Below are 10,776 nucleotides of genomic sequence, written 5' to 3' on the forward strand. Positions count from 1 at the left end.
CTCATTTTATTGATTTATTTAGCCCAGTTTATTTTTTAAAGGTGATTACATATATAGTTACAGAGGAATCAGCTAGGAAATTTAGGAATCTATTAGGGGTAATAGTGGCTGCCAGATACAATCAAGCTTATTTTTCATTCACTGCTTCTTCATTTTTGTTAGCAGAGGCACCGCGGGCTGGTCCTTTGCTATTTCCAGACTGGCTCCGCGGGCCAAATCTAAGCATCCCGCGGGCCAGATCCCCCCAGTACTATCACCTTAAAATGTTGGCTGAGTTACCCCATTTTCCTAAAGCAAAGTTTGTTGACTCGAGCCACTAAGATTTAAATGCTGGCTTACATATCATCACAGTGGCTGATTCATGTTTTCAAACCTTAGCATGATCTTTTGGCTCAAACAAGGTTTCATTCAGTGCATGATGTGACTCTAACATGGCTTATTCAACAAACTAAACTAAAAGTATTGTAGTTACTATTTAGCTGTATAGGATGCCAGAAGGACAGAGACGCGTATGACTGTATTGTGTGAGTTGCATTGGGTTCCGGTTTGCTTCTGGGTCCAATTCAAGGTGTTGATTATGACTTTTAAAGCCCTAGATGGCATGGGGCCAAGTTACCTGTGGAACCATCTTTGCCCCGTTATATAGACCAGTCCAGTGGTGGGTTGCTACCGGTTTGCCCCGGATTGGGCGAACCTGTAGCGGCGGTCCTGATGCTTCTGCGCATGTGCAAAAGCATTGTGCGCACATGCCCCCATGAGCAAACCAGTAGCAACGGGTTTTGAAACCCACCCCTGGACCAGTCCCCTCTGGTCAGGCAAGGAGAGTATGTTGTGGACCTTGTCAGTTAAAGAACTTTGGCAGGGTCAAGGAAGAGGGTCTTCTCTGGTGTCACTCCTGCCATTTGGATATTCTACCCCACCTCAGAGGGGAGGTGCCCCCCCCTCTCCTGGCCTTCCAGAAAAGAGTGGAAACATGGCTCTGTGGCCTCACATGTGAGAAACCCAGAGGAGCATACAACTGTTGGGGTTGGTTAGTGCCTTGTAAGGCCTCCTCCTGCCTTTAAAACTTTAACTGTTTAACTTTTTCATTTTAATCATTCTATTCCTGTTTTAATTGCCTCCCATGGGAGTGTAATATTTACATAACATTGTTTTATATTTTAATTGCACCCTGCCCAGAGTTTCTCTGTGAGATATATAAATAAATATTTTTTTAAAAATAACATACAGTAAGTCATCCCAGATGCTATTTTCCAAGCATTAGAAACATTAGAACAGGGGTCTCCAACCTTGGCAACTTTAAGCCTGGTGGACTTCAACTCCAAGAATTCTGGGAGTTGAAGTCCACCAGGCTTAAAGTTGCCAAGGTTGGAGACCCCTGCATTAGAAGGAAAGCTTACAAATGGGTCCTATTAGAACTTGGGAAGTCTCCACATTCCTGGATCGCTCATCTGCTCCACTTGCCAAACTCTTTTTCATGAGAGAAATCTCCCTATCCCAATCCTTAAGAATCCTGTGTGTGAGGGCAGATCTGGAAAGTATTTTGCTGTTTTTTCTATGAGAGTTTAGGGACAAGCCTATCTTATTGTTTTAGTAATCTGTGTTTTTCCAAATGTCACTAGGTAGGATTGAAGTAGTGCAAACTCAATGGCAACAGAGGCCATCCAATTTGCTCAAGTGAAGACAATCCAAAGCTGAAATATACAGTAGGTCTATTGGCTTTGCTTCAATTGGATCAATCTCAATCTCCAAACTTTGTACTTCTCCACTGAGCTCCTGCTCTTATGCCTAATCTACCTTCCATCCAGTTTTGGTCACCACGTCAGAGGTGGGTTTCAGCAGGTTCTGGAGAACCGGTAGCAGAAATTTTGAATAGTTCAGAGAACCGGTAGTAAAAATTCTGACTGGCCCTACCCCCATCTATTCTCTGTCTCCCAAGTCCCAGCTGATCGAGAGGAAATGGGGATTTTGCAGTAACCTTTCCCTGGAGTTGAGAGGGAATGGAGATTTTACAGTATCCTTCCCCTGCCACACCCACCAAGCCACACCCACCAAGCCATGCCACGCCCACCACAGAATCAGTGGTAAAAATATTTGAAACCTACCACTGCACCATACTCTAAAAATGATGCTGAGACTCTAAAAAAAGTGCAGAGAAGAGCAACCAAGATGGTTAGGGGACTGGAGGCTAAAACATAAGATGAACGGTTGTAGGAACTGGGCATGGCTAGTCTACTGAAGAGAAGGACCAAGGGAGGCATAACAGCAAGCTTCCAATATTTGAGGGGCTGCCACAGAGAGGAGGGGGTTAAGCTATTTCCCAAGACACCTGAAGGAATAATGGATGGGAGCTGATCAAGGAGAGATTCAACCTGGAAATAAGGAGACATTCCTGACAGTGAGAACAATCAACCAATGGAACAGCTTGCCTTTGGAGTTTGTGGGAGCTTCATCACTGGAGGCTTTCAAGAAGAGATTGGACTGCCATTTGTCAGAAATGTTATGGTCTCCTCCTTGGGCAGGGGGGTTGGACTAGATGACCTACAAGGTCCCTTCCAACTCTATTAATCTGTAAATCTATAAACCTCCACTGTAAAGTGCATCTACGTTATATACAATTACACAGATTTCTATTTCAATAAGTAGGCTTTTCCCAATCTTTTGCAGATCCCCGAGTACAGCAGTATGGCAAAGAAAAGCAAAGAATAATAGAAGAGATTCTTTACACTCTTTTCTTCAAATCTTATTGCAAGCGAAATACACGTCTGTTATTGAGCAAAACAACTCTTTGGCAGGAAATGGCTGCAACATGAAAAACTAAAGAGGAAAAGGAAGAAAGAAATCCTTCATGTTTCTATATATAATAAGATTATTTCTGCACTTCTTTACATTTGCAGTCCTACCATTGGTTTCTGCAAGCCTTACAGCTGCACACCAACATTTATGACCGCAGCCATGCTTGCAATTCAGTTTAATTATCTTTATCAACTTGCAGATAATAAATGTCATAGTGCGGCAGTGAAAATCAATTGTCAACATAAGCTATGGATAGCATCTAATAAAATGGCCCTCTTTCAGTTTATGAAGAATAAAATTAGCTTCCGCATAATCAAATGTAATAAAATGTCCCCTTGTATTCAACCTTTTTTTTTATGTCTTCCTTTATTTGAGATGATGCTCTATAATAAACTAATTCATTTTTAATCACTGTTGTTAGGGTGACTGTATATTTGAAAAATGTTTTGAAGCTGAACATATGTTAGTATTTTTTTTTTATTTATTTATTTCAATTTTTATACCGCCCTTCTCCCGAAGGACTCAGGGCGGTGTACAGCCTAGTAAAAATACAATATATAAACGTTAAAAAGAAATTAAAAAAGAAAAATTATAACATGGCCAAAATTTTAAAACCATTTAAAATCATAAAACATAAATACCCCAATAAAATATCAATCCAGTCCCGCTTGAATAAATAAGTGCGTTTTCAGCTCACGGCGGAAGGTCCGAAGATCAGGCACTTGACGTAAACCAGGGGGAAGTTCATTCCAGAGCGTAGGAGCTCCAACAGAGAAGGCCCTTCCCCTGGGGGCCGCCAGCCGGCATTGCTTGGCGGACGGCACCCTGAGAAGGCCCTCTCTGTGAGAGCGTACGGGTCGGTGGGAGGCAAAAGGTAACAGCAGGCGGTCCCGTAAGTACCCGGGTCCTAAGCCATGGAGCGCTTTAAAGGTGGTAACCAAAATCTTGAAGCGCACCCGAAAGACCACAGGAAGCCAGTGCAAGCTGCGCAGGATTGGTGTTACATGGGAGCAACGAGTCGCTCCCACTATTACCCGCGCAGCTGCATTCTGAACTAGCTGCAGCCTCCGGGTGCACTTCAAGGGCAGCCCCATGTAGAGAGCATTGCAATAGTCCAAGCGGGAAATGACAAGGGCATGAGTGACCGTGCATAAGGCATCCCGGTCAAGAAAGGGGCGCAACTGGCACACCAAGCGTACTTGGTGGAAGGCCCTCCTATCAAAGGAACTGCTGGACTCATATTATTTTTGATGTCACCTTTCATCAATTTTAATCCAAGTTTATAACGTCCCAAAATTATTTAAGAAGGAAAGTTGTTTATTTCTGTTTTTCAGTATTATTACACTATTTTAATCATTTATAATATTGTTTTATCAAATGATAAGCTGCTCAGAGTTGCATGATGGAGAGATAGGTGGCATATGAATTTAATAAATAAATATTTTTTTAAAAAATTAAGCAGAGAAGGATATGTTGCTATGCCCTCCACCAAGACTGCTGAAATAACATCTACCGTTTCTTCCCATTTCTCAAATTAGCTGTCAAATTGGGGACCGTGGATTCTTCTCCCAGGTTTAATTATACTTGCATGTGACAGCAAAAACAAAACGATGGAACTGATATGGAGCTATCACGTTTCATCTTTTTGCTGTCTTTTGGTTAGGGACAGATCAGGCTAATCTGTGGTTGATCTGTTGAATGGCATGTCATACAAAGCTACCACTTTGCTTGCAAGTGGTGTGGCTTACTCTATTGTTTTAGTACCACTGGTGGTTCATTTGACGAACTGTGATGAAATAAAGAGTAAGCCATAAGATATGACTTATAACTCATAAGTTATAAGCTGGATTTGCACCCTAGGTTATGACAAAATTGACCAAGCCACTCAATTGCTTAGTAGAATGTGGGAATGTGAAAAGAAAGCAGGAATCTTTGCTTTCTCCTTGCTGTGGAATGTAACAATCCCATAAGGGAGAAAATATAGATTTTTGCATCCAGGCTACAGTTATGGTGACTTATGAAGGCAGTTCTGATTTAGTGAAGGCAAGCTGATGCTCTCAGTAAAGGGAAGCACTGGTGCCCTATTTATATTTATATATTTATTAAATTTATATGCCATCCATCTTACTAAGCAGTAAGCCTCCAGGCAGCTTACAACACGACAAAAGCTTGAACATAAAAACATTAAAACATTACAATTAAGGGATTAGATAAAACTAGGAGCCAGTACATGAGTGGAAAGGAAGTGGGATCGTTTTTTCTCTGTCTACTATCCACCTCTAGGCTGGAATGCCTCCATCAGGGCCCCAAACCAATCAGCAAAGCAAGGTTTTGTGGCCCTTTTTGGAAGGCTAAGAGGGTGGGGAAGGTCTTACCTTCAGTGGTATGATGTTCCAGAAGGTGGGAATCAGCAGAAAAAAGAGAGAGACTCCAGCCGAAGTTCCTTGACCAATAGGGTTTGCAGCATGTCCCTTCTACCGGAATGGGTGAAGTGGGCCAATCCCATTGAGGTGAAACAATTCCTGGGCCCATGTTATGGTAGTCTTTAAAAGTGATAGCCAACATTTTGAATTGCATTCGGAAGCAAACTGGCAACCAATGCAGCATACATAGCTAACATGTAAATGTGAAACAGGAAAGGAGTGACCTCTCCTTCCCTATCAATACCAGCCTCAGAGAAAGGACCCAAAACAGTGCAAAACTGCTCTGCCCAGTCCCAAATCCCACAACCAGCCCCAAAGGATACCATGGTCAATGGTACTGAAAGCCAGTGAGAAGTCAAAGAGGGCAAGAATGGATGTACTATCCTCATCCTATGCTCACCAGAGATTATCAGCAAGTGCAACCAAGGCTGTATTTAGCCCATAACTAGGCTGGAAACCCAACTGGGAGAGCAGATGATCTGGGATAGGTCCATGGTTGCCATAAACTCTTCAGCCGCTTCTGACGCCAACCCCAGGATGGCAGGTTGAACTCTTCCAGGACCATCAGCTAGGGGAATTCCACTGCCAACCCTGAGATGGCCTTCAGAAGCTCAGGTTGGGTGGTTGCTAAACATCAGGGAGACTGGTACAGTAGCAATAGACCCAACTGATCCCACACGCCCAGCTTCAAGATTATGGTTTCACAACCATAGACCCAGGGAGCATGGCCCCTGAAGGCTAAGAGATTTCTGGATGACAACTGCTACCCACTTCTCAGTGGTCTCAAACCCTGAGTACATCTGGACACATCTCTGAAAGGGGACTCCCTTTTCTGGAGTCAACCAGGTCTCAATGCTGTATGACAGGTTGACTTGCTCCTCCACAATAAGGTCCCAAAAAAGGGGAGCCTTGTTATTAGCTGAACCGACCCTTATCACTGTTTGATGACAAGAGTTGCAGAGACAACACAAGGCAGAAAAATCAGTATTGAAGAAGATAATGAGTCTATGCGCCATGTGCCGACCTGTTGCCTGACAACCCATAGTATCTTGTGGCTGGAGACCATCGCTTCGAGTGTGTAGTTTGGCCTCTGATCCTGACATACGGAGCTATTTACACATTAGGGCTATCAAGCAATAATAATATTAAATGGATGTAAGCATAGCCACAACAACAGGTGAGGATTGAAAGGCACCTTTTGGCTTAAGGAGCATATTTTCTCAACAAAAAGAATAATCCAGGTTGGTGCAAGTTCTGATCTGTTCACATAAACATGACTGTTATTAATGTCAAACAGGCAGATGGCAATGATGACACAAGGATATTTATTAGAATTGTTGGTCAAGATCATCACATGGTCTTTGTCAGCAAGGTTACAGACTTACTCTAATTGTTCAGATTATGTGCAGATTTGAAAAAAGCATAGTTAAAGTCTGAAAAAAAGAACAAACCAAGCTGTAGCTGACTGTCCCTGTGTATAATAGGAATAACAACAACAACAACAACAACAACAACAACAAGCAGCACTTGAAAAACATTGAAGGAAAATATGATGACAACTTTACATGGGCATGGCTTAAGATGGGAGCCATCAAGAAAGAAACGGAAGGTTTAATACTCGCTGCTCAAGAACAAGCACTACAAAGTAATGCCATGAAAGCAAAGATACAAAAATCCACCAACAATCCAAACCGCCGACTTTGCAACAACAAAATCGAAACTGTTTCACATTTAATATGTGAATGCAGCAAAATCGCACAAACTGATTACAAAGCTAGACACAACCAAGTTACTAAATTAATCCACTGGTCATTATGTAAAAAATACGACTTACCTGTATCCAAAAAGTCATGGGAACATAAAGTGGAAAAAGTTATAGAAAATGAGAAGGTGAAGAATTTGGGGGATTTTCAAATATAGACGGATCGTGAATTGGAACACAACACCTCAGATATCATAGTTGTCAAAAACCGAAATGTACAATTTATTGACATTGCGGTACCTGGAGATGCCAGAGTCAAAGAAAAAAAAATGAAAAAAATCATGAAATATCACAACCTGGCCATCGAAACCACACGGCTATGGATGAAACATGTAACAGTGATACCCATTGTCATCGGGGCACTAGGTACCATGTCCAAGAATTTTATAAGATACATCAACAAATTGCAGCTTCCTGCAATAACACCAGCGGAACTGCAAAAAACTGCGCTAGTTGGAACATCATACATCTTAAGAAGGTACTTGGTTGATACCTAGGATGCTGGCAGCAACCCGTATCAACCATTAGCACCAGTCAATGGTATTTGCAATGCATTTTTGAATGTTCAGTTGACTGAGTTTCATGTTTAATGAGAGACTAATTCTGCATGCACAAGACAAAAGCCTTAAGGACAAATGCATACAAAGCCAGAATTGAGAAGACAGGAACAAATAGTAAGTGCAGCCTATGCAAAGAAGCTGAGGAAACAGTAGACCACCTGGTAAGCTGCTGCAAGAAGATCACACAGATTGACTACATGCAGCGGCATAACAAAGTAGCAGCAATGGTGGATTGGAAGATCTGCAAGAAATATCATTTGCCTGCAGGCAAGAACTGGTGGGACCATAAAATAGAGAAAGTCATAGAAAATGAAGAAGTTAAATTGCTCTGGGACTTTAGAATTCAAACAGACCAGCCAGATAACACCCAAGACTTAATAATTGTCGATAAGAAAGACAAAAAAGTCTGGATAGTGGATGTGGCAGTGCCTGGAGACAGTAGAAGAGAAGAGAAAGAACTGGAGAAGATAACAAAATATAAAGACCTACAAATAGAAATAGAATGACTATGGCAAAGGCAATACCAATAGTAATAGTCACACATCCAACATGGCAAGCTACTGTATATAAACAGGGAGCAAAGCTCATGTTCTCTAGCATACATGTTGATATGTAATTGATTAATGAAATGTCACAAGCAAACAACCAAGCTCAGAAAGCACCAAAATTCCACAGATCAAATTCTGAGCTAGACATATTCTCTTCTATTGGAAAAGGGGTTTTTCAGCCCCAAAAAATTATATTTATTGAGGTGTTTACATATCAAATTAACAGTTACCCATTTCACAAGAAGTGACTCTGGGCAGCCTATAACAAAGAATATAAAACAATAAAAAAACTGGTCATTATTAAAAGTACCCAAGACTAGATTAGTAAAGGATTCACATCAAGATCTCACTGATCTCCTGGGACCCCCAGCCCTGATGATATAGCCAGGACTTAAGGGATTTCTGAAAAATAAGGAGGAACTGACCTCACTTGGCGGGGGTGGGTGGGGGATGTTTTGTAGAGCAGGCACTACGGTAGAGAAGATCCACCTTCCTGAGGCCACCATGTGTAGTCCCTAAGAGACAGGACGAGTAGCATGCTTCTTTTGACACATCTGATGGGTCAGGTTCAGATGTTCTTGGGGAGATGTGGTTCCTTACGGCCCCGTGCCAGGAAAGGCTTTAAAGCATCTTGAATTAGGCCTGGAAGCAGAGTAACCACCAATATAGATCAAGGAGCAGAGCAGGGGTGAAATCCAGCAGGTTCTGGAGAACCTGTAGCAGAAATATTGAGTAGTTTGGAGAACCAGCAATGGACAGAAGCATATATTATTCTCATACCGAAAGAAGATTCAGATTTACAACAGATAAAATAAACAGACTGATATCCTTACTGAATTGAATCCATTTATATTTATTGACAGTAATTTTATTTCTTCTTCCATGATTTTACTTATAGATGGGTTTTGTTGTTCTGGTTGCTCTTATCTCTCTCTGATCTTTTGCTCCTTCTCTCTTTGCTATTTCCTCTAATTCTCTTTCATCTTCTTTATGTTGCATTTCTCTCTCCTATGGCTACCTCTTGTTGTCTATCTTTTTTCTTCTCTTACTCTCATTTCCTTTTGCGGTCCAAAACAGTGCTCATAAAATTGTTCTGCTTTTTTATGGAATCCAGTCTATATCTTTGCTTCATCCAGGTCACCAATATTCCCTCTGGTATCAGCCATCTAAAATTTACTCCATTCTTAATGAGCTGTCTTGTCAGAAATTGATATTCCTTTCTTATTTCTCTTACTTTTCTGGAGTTCTGTTTTAAAACTACTATTTCTTTCCCTTTGTATTTTAAAGAGTCATCTCTCGCTCTTTGTAGTATCTCTGCTTTTATTGCTTTTTTAGTAAATCTCACATGTACCACTCTGGGTTGTCTATTTCTTGTCGCATATCTAGTGTGAACTCTAAATATTTCATCCATCTCAGCAAGCACCTTTTCTTTGGTCATCTCTAAAAGTGTTTGCCAGCAGCTCTGCCATTATCTACTTCAAATTTTCTCCTTTTTCTTTCCTAATATTCTGGAATCACAAGTAGTAATCAGCCTTATCCATCTCAAGCGATACTATTATTGTCTCATGACTTTTGTCTGCCAAGGTAAGTCTGTAATCAACCTCTTCCATTCTTTTCTGTTTATTCAGCTTTCCCTTCTGCTTTCTGAATGCATTGTTCATTTTTAGCCATTATTTGTTGAAAATTCTCTATTTTATCCTCTACTTTTCCTATCCTTTCTTTAATGTCTTCATGCATGGCCTGAATCATAACTTTCATCTCTAATTGCATCACATTCATTTTCTCTTGCTACAACATAGCATCCAATGACTTTTGGCCTGCTGGACTAGATGCTGACGATGCTGAGGATGGTGCAGACGCAGTTTTCTTCATTTTGAGATATTTTAATAAATTTAAACCAGTTATTAAAAATAATAACTACAATACCCCAACAGCCTCAGTATTGAACACCCACTTCACTATCTCCTTCCAATTTCCCTTTTTACAAGCTATTCAGGAGTAAAAACATTCAACATTACTGTATCCCTTTTTCCTTCTTATTTTCAATTTCCAAATAATGTCAGTTTTCTTTTTATTGTAATCCCAGAGGAGCATAACTATAAGCCACAAAAAAGAAGTAAAACTTAATTATAATCCAAAGATATAAATTGTAATCCAAGAATTGTTAAACTGTTGACCCCTTTGTTCTTTAAAAAGTATTCTTCTTCTTGTTAAATTTATAATCCACATAGGCCTACCAAGCCCCAGTCCTAAATCCAGTTTCCTAGTTTCCAAGTTTTCACTCCTTTAAAAAGTTCTCTTATCTCTCTTCTGGTTTTAAAAATGGCTCTCAGGCTTGCTCGCGGCTTTTCTTGTGAGGTGGGAAGAAAAAAAACCCACTTCCTCCTTTTAGGGTCCCATTTTTATCCAGGCTAATTTCCCGGGGACTCGTTTCTCAATATAAGTCAGAAGTTAGAAATTTCTCACCCAGATCGTTTACACTGTTCCTCAGTCTGTTGCGCTTTCCTCATCAGTGGCAGCCACAGCTTCAGTCAAGCATGCAATGGCTGTCCTTTTCTTCCTGCCAGATTGAGAACCTTCTCCGGATCGATCAGGGAGCTTGTGAACTCCCTGAGATCAACGGAATGTGCTCTTATTTCATCACTCCTCCAAGGTGATTTACGTCCATCAGAACCTCCTGCAGTTTG

Source organism: Ahaetulla prasina, chromosome 6, assembly GCF_028640845.1.
Source record: "Ahaetulla prasina isolate Xishuangbanna chromosome 6, ASM2864084v1, whole genome shotgun sequence".
Classification (NCBI taxonomy): domain Eukaryota; kingdom Metazoa; phylum Chordata; class Lepidosauria; order Squamata; family Colubridae; genus Ahaetulla; species Ahaetulla prasina.